At 42.8% G+C, this 6,443-nt stretch overlaps 1 protein-coding gene across 1 annotated transcript in view; it reads left to right on the top strand.

The window, feature by feature from the left end:
• The first annotated feature begins 1,556 nt into the window (after nucleotides 1-1,556).
• Nucleotides 1,557-6,443, top strand: part of LOC118360316 (membrane-associated guanylate kinase, WW and PDZ domain-containing protein 2-like) — a 48,386-nt gene continuing 43,499 nt past the window's right edge. Inside the window, 1 exon segment of the mRNA XM_052482262.1 lies at nucleotides 1,557-1,833. The gene's annotated coding sequence lies outside the window, so the exon portion shown is untranslated.

The raw sequence follows: 6,443 nt of genomic DNA, 5'->3' as shown, positions 1-6,443 counted from the left end.
CTAAACATGTGTCTGTCCATGGTTCTGATTTCTGTATGTGTGTATGTGTGCGCATTCGTGCAAATAGAAAACATGTTGACTCACCTTACTGGTAGAGAAACGCCATCCTCCTCTTTCATGTTGACAAAACGGTCTATCACACTGTCATACAGTAGACACTTTTATTTTTTGTTGTCCTAGGCTACCTGGCTAAAATGCTTGCTCGCTAGCCTAACTTCCTTTCATGACCAGCCTTATCTAGTTAACATTAACCTTCTACATCTAGCTACATATTTAACTTCCATCCTCTCAGGCCAGGGGCACCATGTATTTATTAATGGTTGGATCAGAATTGCCATTCTAATCATTTGCCAGTACTGAGAATTAAGTAAAACCACAAGTCCAAATCCCTATCTACCATCCAGGCTAGCTAGCCACCCGAGATGCAACATTTTTCTGTCCATGATGTATGCTCTAAAATGGGATTTGATAGGAGTAACGCCAAAATCCAAGCTGGCTTCCCCTAACACTTTTTTTGGGGTGCGCCAGGACCATTCACAGTTGATTTTGCTCAGTTTACTCAACGCTGATTTGAAAATGTGTTATACTTTTTTTTGTCAAGAGAGGCCAGATGCTTGCTGGCTTCCCTTGCATTCAATGCTAATGCCAGCAACAATGTCATACTTGTTTGGACCAGACATCAGATAGATAGATGGCCTCCACGTAGAGAGACAGAGGGGCGCTGTTTCGCTCACTCAGATGCTTTCTTCTGTGAGATACATTCAGCCTCTTGCGAATTGAACGAAAAGTATGAAACATAGACAAAAGACACATGATTGTATCTATTCTTTTTTTTATATTGGTAAATTGCTGGGGGGGAGCCTGGCTTCCCTTGGAATCCATGAATACATGCCACTGTTAGACACTACATTTCACAAAATGCCTTTATTATAGGGAATTTTCTGTTGCACAACTGAATGCATTCTACCGAAATGTGTCTTCCCCATTTAACCTAACCCCTCTGAATCAGAAAGGTGCGTGGCTGCCTTAATTGACATCATCAGCGCCCAGAGAACAGTTGTTGTTTGGGGTTAACTGCCTTGCTCAAGGGCAAAATAGCAGGGTTCAGCACCATGTTGGCTCAGGGATTCGAATCAGCGACCTTTAGCTTACTGGCCCAACGCTCTTAACTCCTAGGCTTCCTGCCGCCACATGTACAGAGTCTTGTACAGCCAAACACTTTTATTTTTTTAGGCTGAAAAGTAGTCGATTGAACCTTTAATATATGTTTTATTTTATATTAGAATAGGCGTTGCAGATTCGATGCCCAACCTGAGTTAGTCCAATGTGTTATTTAAGTTTAGTCCATTACTTAAACTTCAGCATACTGTGTTTGATGTTTATTATGTCAACCTCTCATCAGACTAGCCTAACGCTAAAAGATGAGCGGATCGGACAAACTAAATAAAGTGAAGGATAATACAGGAGGCCTGCACTGTAGGGGCGGTTCTTTCCCCCCATCTTCACCCCCCCCCCCCACCTCCCTTGGTGCTCATTTGCGTTATCATTGTTTCTCTTAGCTTTTTGTGACGGAGAACATTATGCTCAAAAGTCCCACGCAATTGTGACCTGTTCAACTGCCGCAAGGCATCGCTATCGCGCTCTGACAGCATCGCATCTCCAGTTCCGTAACACCTCTGTCCAGTTAAATCAATATCGCCGCGTGTCTTTTCTTTACATCATTGGCCTCAACTACCATGTAAAAATTCGGTTTAACGTCTACAACCAAACTGATTTATCAAAAGAAGATACAAAGCAAAGGGATATGCCGAGAAGAAAGCAGGAATTATGAAGGTGAGCATCCGTGTCTGGACGAGGTTCGTGTGTTAGCCCATCATTTCTGATTCCAACCAATAAGTGAAGAGTTAAACATGTTAAATTAAACACCCATGCCATGCAGCCATTATCACAACTAACCCCAGGCTGTCCATGGAATAGCCTACCAGGCTCTTGATTTATAGAATAAACCTGTCAGATTTGCAGTTTTTTTTTGCCCGACTGTTTTTTTCCTCTGTCAGATCACGGGTCTCGTGCTCAGCTGTAGAGCATCCTGTACCAACAGTGTCCAAATACTCCGTCTGGCGTGCACATCGCGTATGAGTGTCTCTACCGAAACTATCGATAACAGCTGTCAATAAACTCGCTTAGTCCTATTTCAAATAGCTGGAATTGAATACATTTAGAATAGAAAAGTATTTGCCTTTTATTTTTTCATATTCAATTGTGACCGTTGGGGTCAAGGTGTAGTTTCGGTCGGGTCAATGTATATAGACGCGTTTAAACGTCTCCTCGTTGAACGGCTAAATTGCTTGAAAAGAATGTGTGTATGTCAGCGCCAAGGCAGGTCAGTATTTTTCCCTAAATATTAGGATACCAATGTGACCATGTGTTGTGAGAGTGTGGGCTCCTTATACAGAGGATGAGGGAGGGAGATCTACCTGATTAAGGGGACAGTTGACTGGTCAACAGTTTACCTGTAGGTTAGCGTTCAGTTTTAGCTTCTTGAGTGTTTTCTTTGTACAGTATTGTCAGAATGTGATTGTTCACCATTTTTATTTTATTTTATAATATTGTCTAAGAAGTAGACAATATAATCAATACAGTGTCAACATTGTAAGAAATATAATTTAGTTTCATGCCTTGATTTCCGTGTGATACCCAAACAAAAATGTAGAATAGTTAATAATGACAGAAGTAAAATAAGTAGTTGTCCTACTGTAATAGTAGTATTGCACATGTTCAATGGACTTGTGCCAGTTTTGCAATTAGTGTTGTCATGGACACAGATTTGACATATTTCATGCCTGCAAAATCGACTGTGCAGTGTGTGTTTTTGTGTGACAAACGGCGTATATGTTCTTGAATATCTGTGTAAGTAAGCATGTGTAGGATTGTGTGTGTGTGTGCTTGTGCATGTTTGTTTGTGTGTCTCTGTGTGTGTTTCACTGTCAGTTGGTGTGCAGGGTGTGTCCCTGCTTGTTTTGAAGTGATGGACGTTTGACCCTGACTTCACACGGAGTGTTGCTCTGGGCTCTGGGAGCAGTCAAGGTTATAGTGGTATTATGAATCATGAATTAAGTCCAGGCGAACCAGAAACGTGTGGCGCTATCCCAGCCACTTGTACTCGGAGACTACTGTCCTTCCACAGCTCTGCACACACGGTATCCCCGAGAGACCTGATCTGTCTCTCTCATCTCCTCACCTATTGACACCCGCAGGTTTACCCATTTTAGGACTCAGTTGATGATGGCATATCCTTGACTTTTCAAGGTCTTGTTTTTGGCATGTGCTTTATCTCTTCTTATCTCCTTCTCTTCCTCCCCCTTTTTTTCTATCCATTCTTTCACATAGTCTTAACCATCTGCAATTAACCTGAAATATATTTGGCCGTTTCCCAGCAGTCTACAACATTTTCCCCACTAACCAGCTAATGAGAGAGTAGCAGATTAAGTGGGAAGTGACATTCTCTTTTGTAGTATTACTTTATGTCACCAGGGAGTTGTTGATTCTCTAACGATGTGCTTGTTCTTCCCTTCACACTCATGCATATTCATGGTTTTAAGGTGTGGTTAGGGGAGGAGGAGGTGGCGGACGGAGGATGTGCGGTAGTTTACCCTTGACAGGGCAGGGCTACACAGACACTCCCCCATCTGTGGACCGAATCTTTGCTCTCTGTTACTGCATTGGAATTCTGTAGTTGTAGCGTTCACTGTCTATTCTAAGACCTTGTCTCAAGTGTAGCAGTTAATGTTTGGCTTGGCCATTCTATTATTAGTACTGAACAGAACTGGAACCCATTTCCAAGATTGTTTCTTCCCTATTTAATGTGTGTTGCTCATCTATCCATATCATTTGAGAGTCACACAGACATACAGCAACACTTTGACTCGATACATGTTTGCTAAGTGTGCAGACGTAAATAACCCTCCAATCGGGCATGCAAATCAATTTAATGACAAATCAGTAACAGCGTGTGAAATAACAATTGCACTGCAGTAATTTGAAAAGCCTGGCGGTGGTATGCTTGAGTCAGTGTGAAAACTAGGATCAATGTCAGGTGGCAGGGAACTGTCGGAGCAGTGTGGAGGGAGGGTCACCTTCACCCATCCATACTGAATCAGCACAATCTCCCCCACACACTCTAACACACATGCACACGCACACACGCTCTCCAACTCCCCCTCAGTTCTGCCTCAGGTTACTGTACTGTGGCCTCGCAAAACACAAAACCACACCTCTCCTCCTCCCTTTTATCAGTTCATTGCTTCTCCAGAAAGACAGCCAGCCATAATGGTTTCATTTTTCCTTTATTTCCTGGTCCTCTCTCTTTCTTGTGCTTTCCTTTATTTTTTCGCATTCTCTTTCATTCTTTCCCCCTTTGTTCCTTTCTGCTTTTCATTCTCCACTCTGTCTCGTGTTTCAGAGAGAGTACTTATTCCTAATCTGAGTCAAAGGAGCTACGATGCCTCACTGACCCTTTTAATTAAAGTGAGCTCTCTGCCTGACGATGAGAGCTCATCGCTGACCTCACTGAGGAGAGATATGCTTCCTGGCAGACTTATAAGGAACCTGTTGTTGTATTTTTCTTCATAGGAGTGGAGTACTACTGGATGGCTAAATAACATTGCTTACCTGCCCCATGCATTACTGTGTTCGTTTCAGGTTCAACTGAATGCTTCTGTACTTCGCTCCTTAGGGAGTCATCTTTACTTAGACTGCCATCTAAAGAGAGGGGCCGTGTATATGTCTGCGTGTTTCATTTTCCGTCTATCCTCAGATCAATCCCATTCTGTACTGTGTGTTAAGCACCATTGTGAGAGGGGTACAAGAGGATGACATGAATTGACTAGAGGCGCACACAATTCATGGAGAGGAAGAGAACATCTCTGATTGAGGCTATTGAATGGAAAATCTATCGCATAGACGGGTTTACAAACAAATGCATCTTACATTGGGGTTAATGTATGCCACAGGTTTTGTGTGTGTGTGTGTGTGTCCATGCTAGCATGTTTGAGACAGAGGGAGTTATTTTTAGTTTTTCATCCCACAAGCATTTTAATCTTTTATTTTTAAATCTGCCACTGCTGTCTGTTTTGTGTTGAGCAATCCCATGTCCTAGATTTAATAGTGAGTGAGCATCAGAGAGTTTTAACACACGTTGCTGCACAGCTAGTTTGCGTAAATATTCTGCAGGGGAGGTCCAAAACCAAGATGCAGGTCAAGATTAAAATTGAACGCTAGAAGAAACCCTCATTTGCATTTCCTGTCTGTTAAAGAGAGTGGCCCCGCTGTATCCATTCTATTAGTTACACTGATATTTAAGGTCGCTGGCTATTTAACATGCTTTGTTAGGCTGACCTCCAACACGGACAAGCCACTGTAGGATGGTGTAAGATCATGCACCATCAAGAGCATTCTGTCTGGTTGTATCACCGCCTGGTACGGCAACTACGCTGCCCGCAACCGCAGGGCTCTCCATAGGGTGGTGCAGTCAGCTGACTCATCCCAACACATCCCCGGGGGCACACTGCCTGCCCTCCAAGACATCTGCAGCACCCAGTGTCACAGGAAGGCAAGAAGATCATCAAGGACCTCCAGCCACCCGAGCCACGACCTGTTCTCACTGCTAACAGGTGGAGACAGTAAAGGTGCATCAAAGCTGGGGCCGAGAGACGGAAAAGCAGCTTCTATCTCCAGGCCGTCTGACTGTTAAACAGTCATCACTAGCCGGCCACTGCCCGGTACCCTGCCCTGAACCTCAGACATTGTCACTAGCCAGCGACCACCCAGTACTTTACCCTGCACCTTGGATACTGCTGCCCTACTGTGTCTACTGTAAATCTGTGTACGCAGTGGTGGGAAAAGTACCCAATTGTCATACGTAAAGTCAAAGTAAAGATACCTTAATCGAAAATGACTCAAGTAAAAGTGAAAGTCAACCAGTAAAATACTACTTGAGTAAAAGTCTTAAAGTATTTGGTTTTTATATACTTAAGTATCAAAAGTAAGAGTATTTGCTCAAATATACTTAAGTATCAAAAGTAAAAGTATAAATAATTTCAAATTCCTTATGTTAAACAAACCAGACGGCACCATTTTCTTGTTATTTTAATGTACGGATAGACAGTGGCACACTCCAACATTCAGACATCATTTACAAAGCATGTGTGTTTAGTGAGTCCGCCAGATCCGAGGCAGTAGGATGACCAGGGATGTTCTCTTGATAAGTGTGTGAATTGGACCATTTTCCTGTCCTGCTAAGCAGTAAAAATGTAACGAGTGCCTTTGGGTGTCAGGGAAAATGTATGGAGTCGAAAGTACGTTATTTTCTTTAGGAATGTCGTGAAGTAAAAGTAAAAGTAGTCAAAAGTATAAATAGTCAAGTAAAGTACAGATACCCCAGA

Source organism: Oncorhynchus keta, chromosome 27 (assembly GCF_023373465.1).
Source record: "Oncorhynchus keta strain PuntledgeMale-10-30-2019 chromosome 27, Oket_V2, whole genome shotgun sequence".
Lineage (NCBI taxonomy): Eukaryota > Metazoa > Chordata > Actinopteri > Salmoniformes > Salmonidae > Oncorhynchus > Oncorhynchus keta.
Note: the sequence above shows the minus strand (reverse complement) of the source record. Positions and strands in the feature narration are given on the sequence as shown.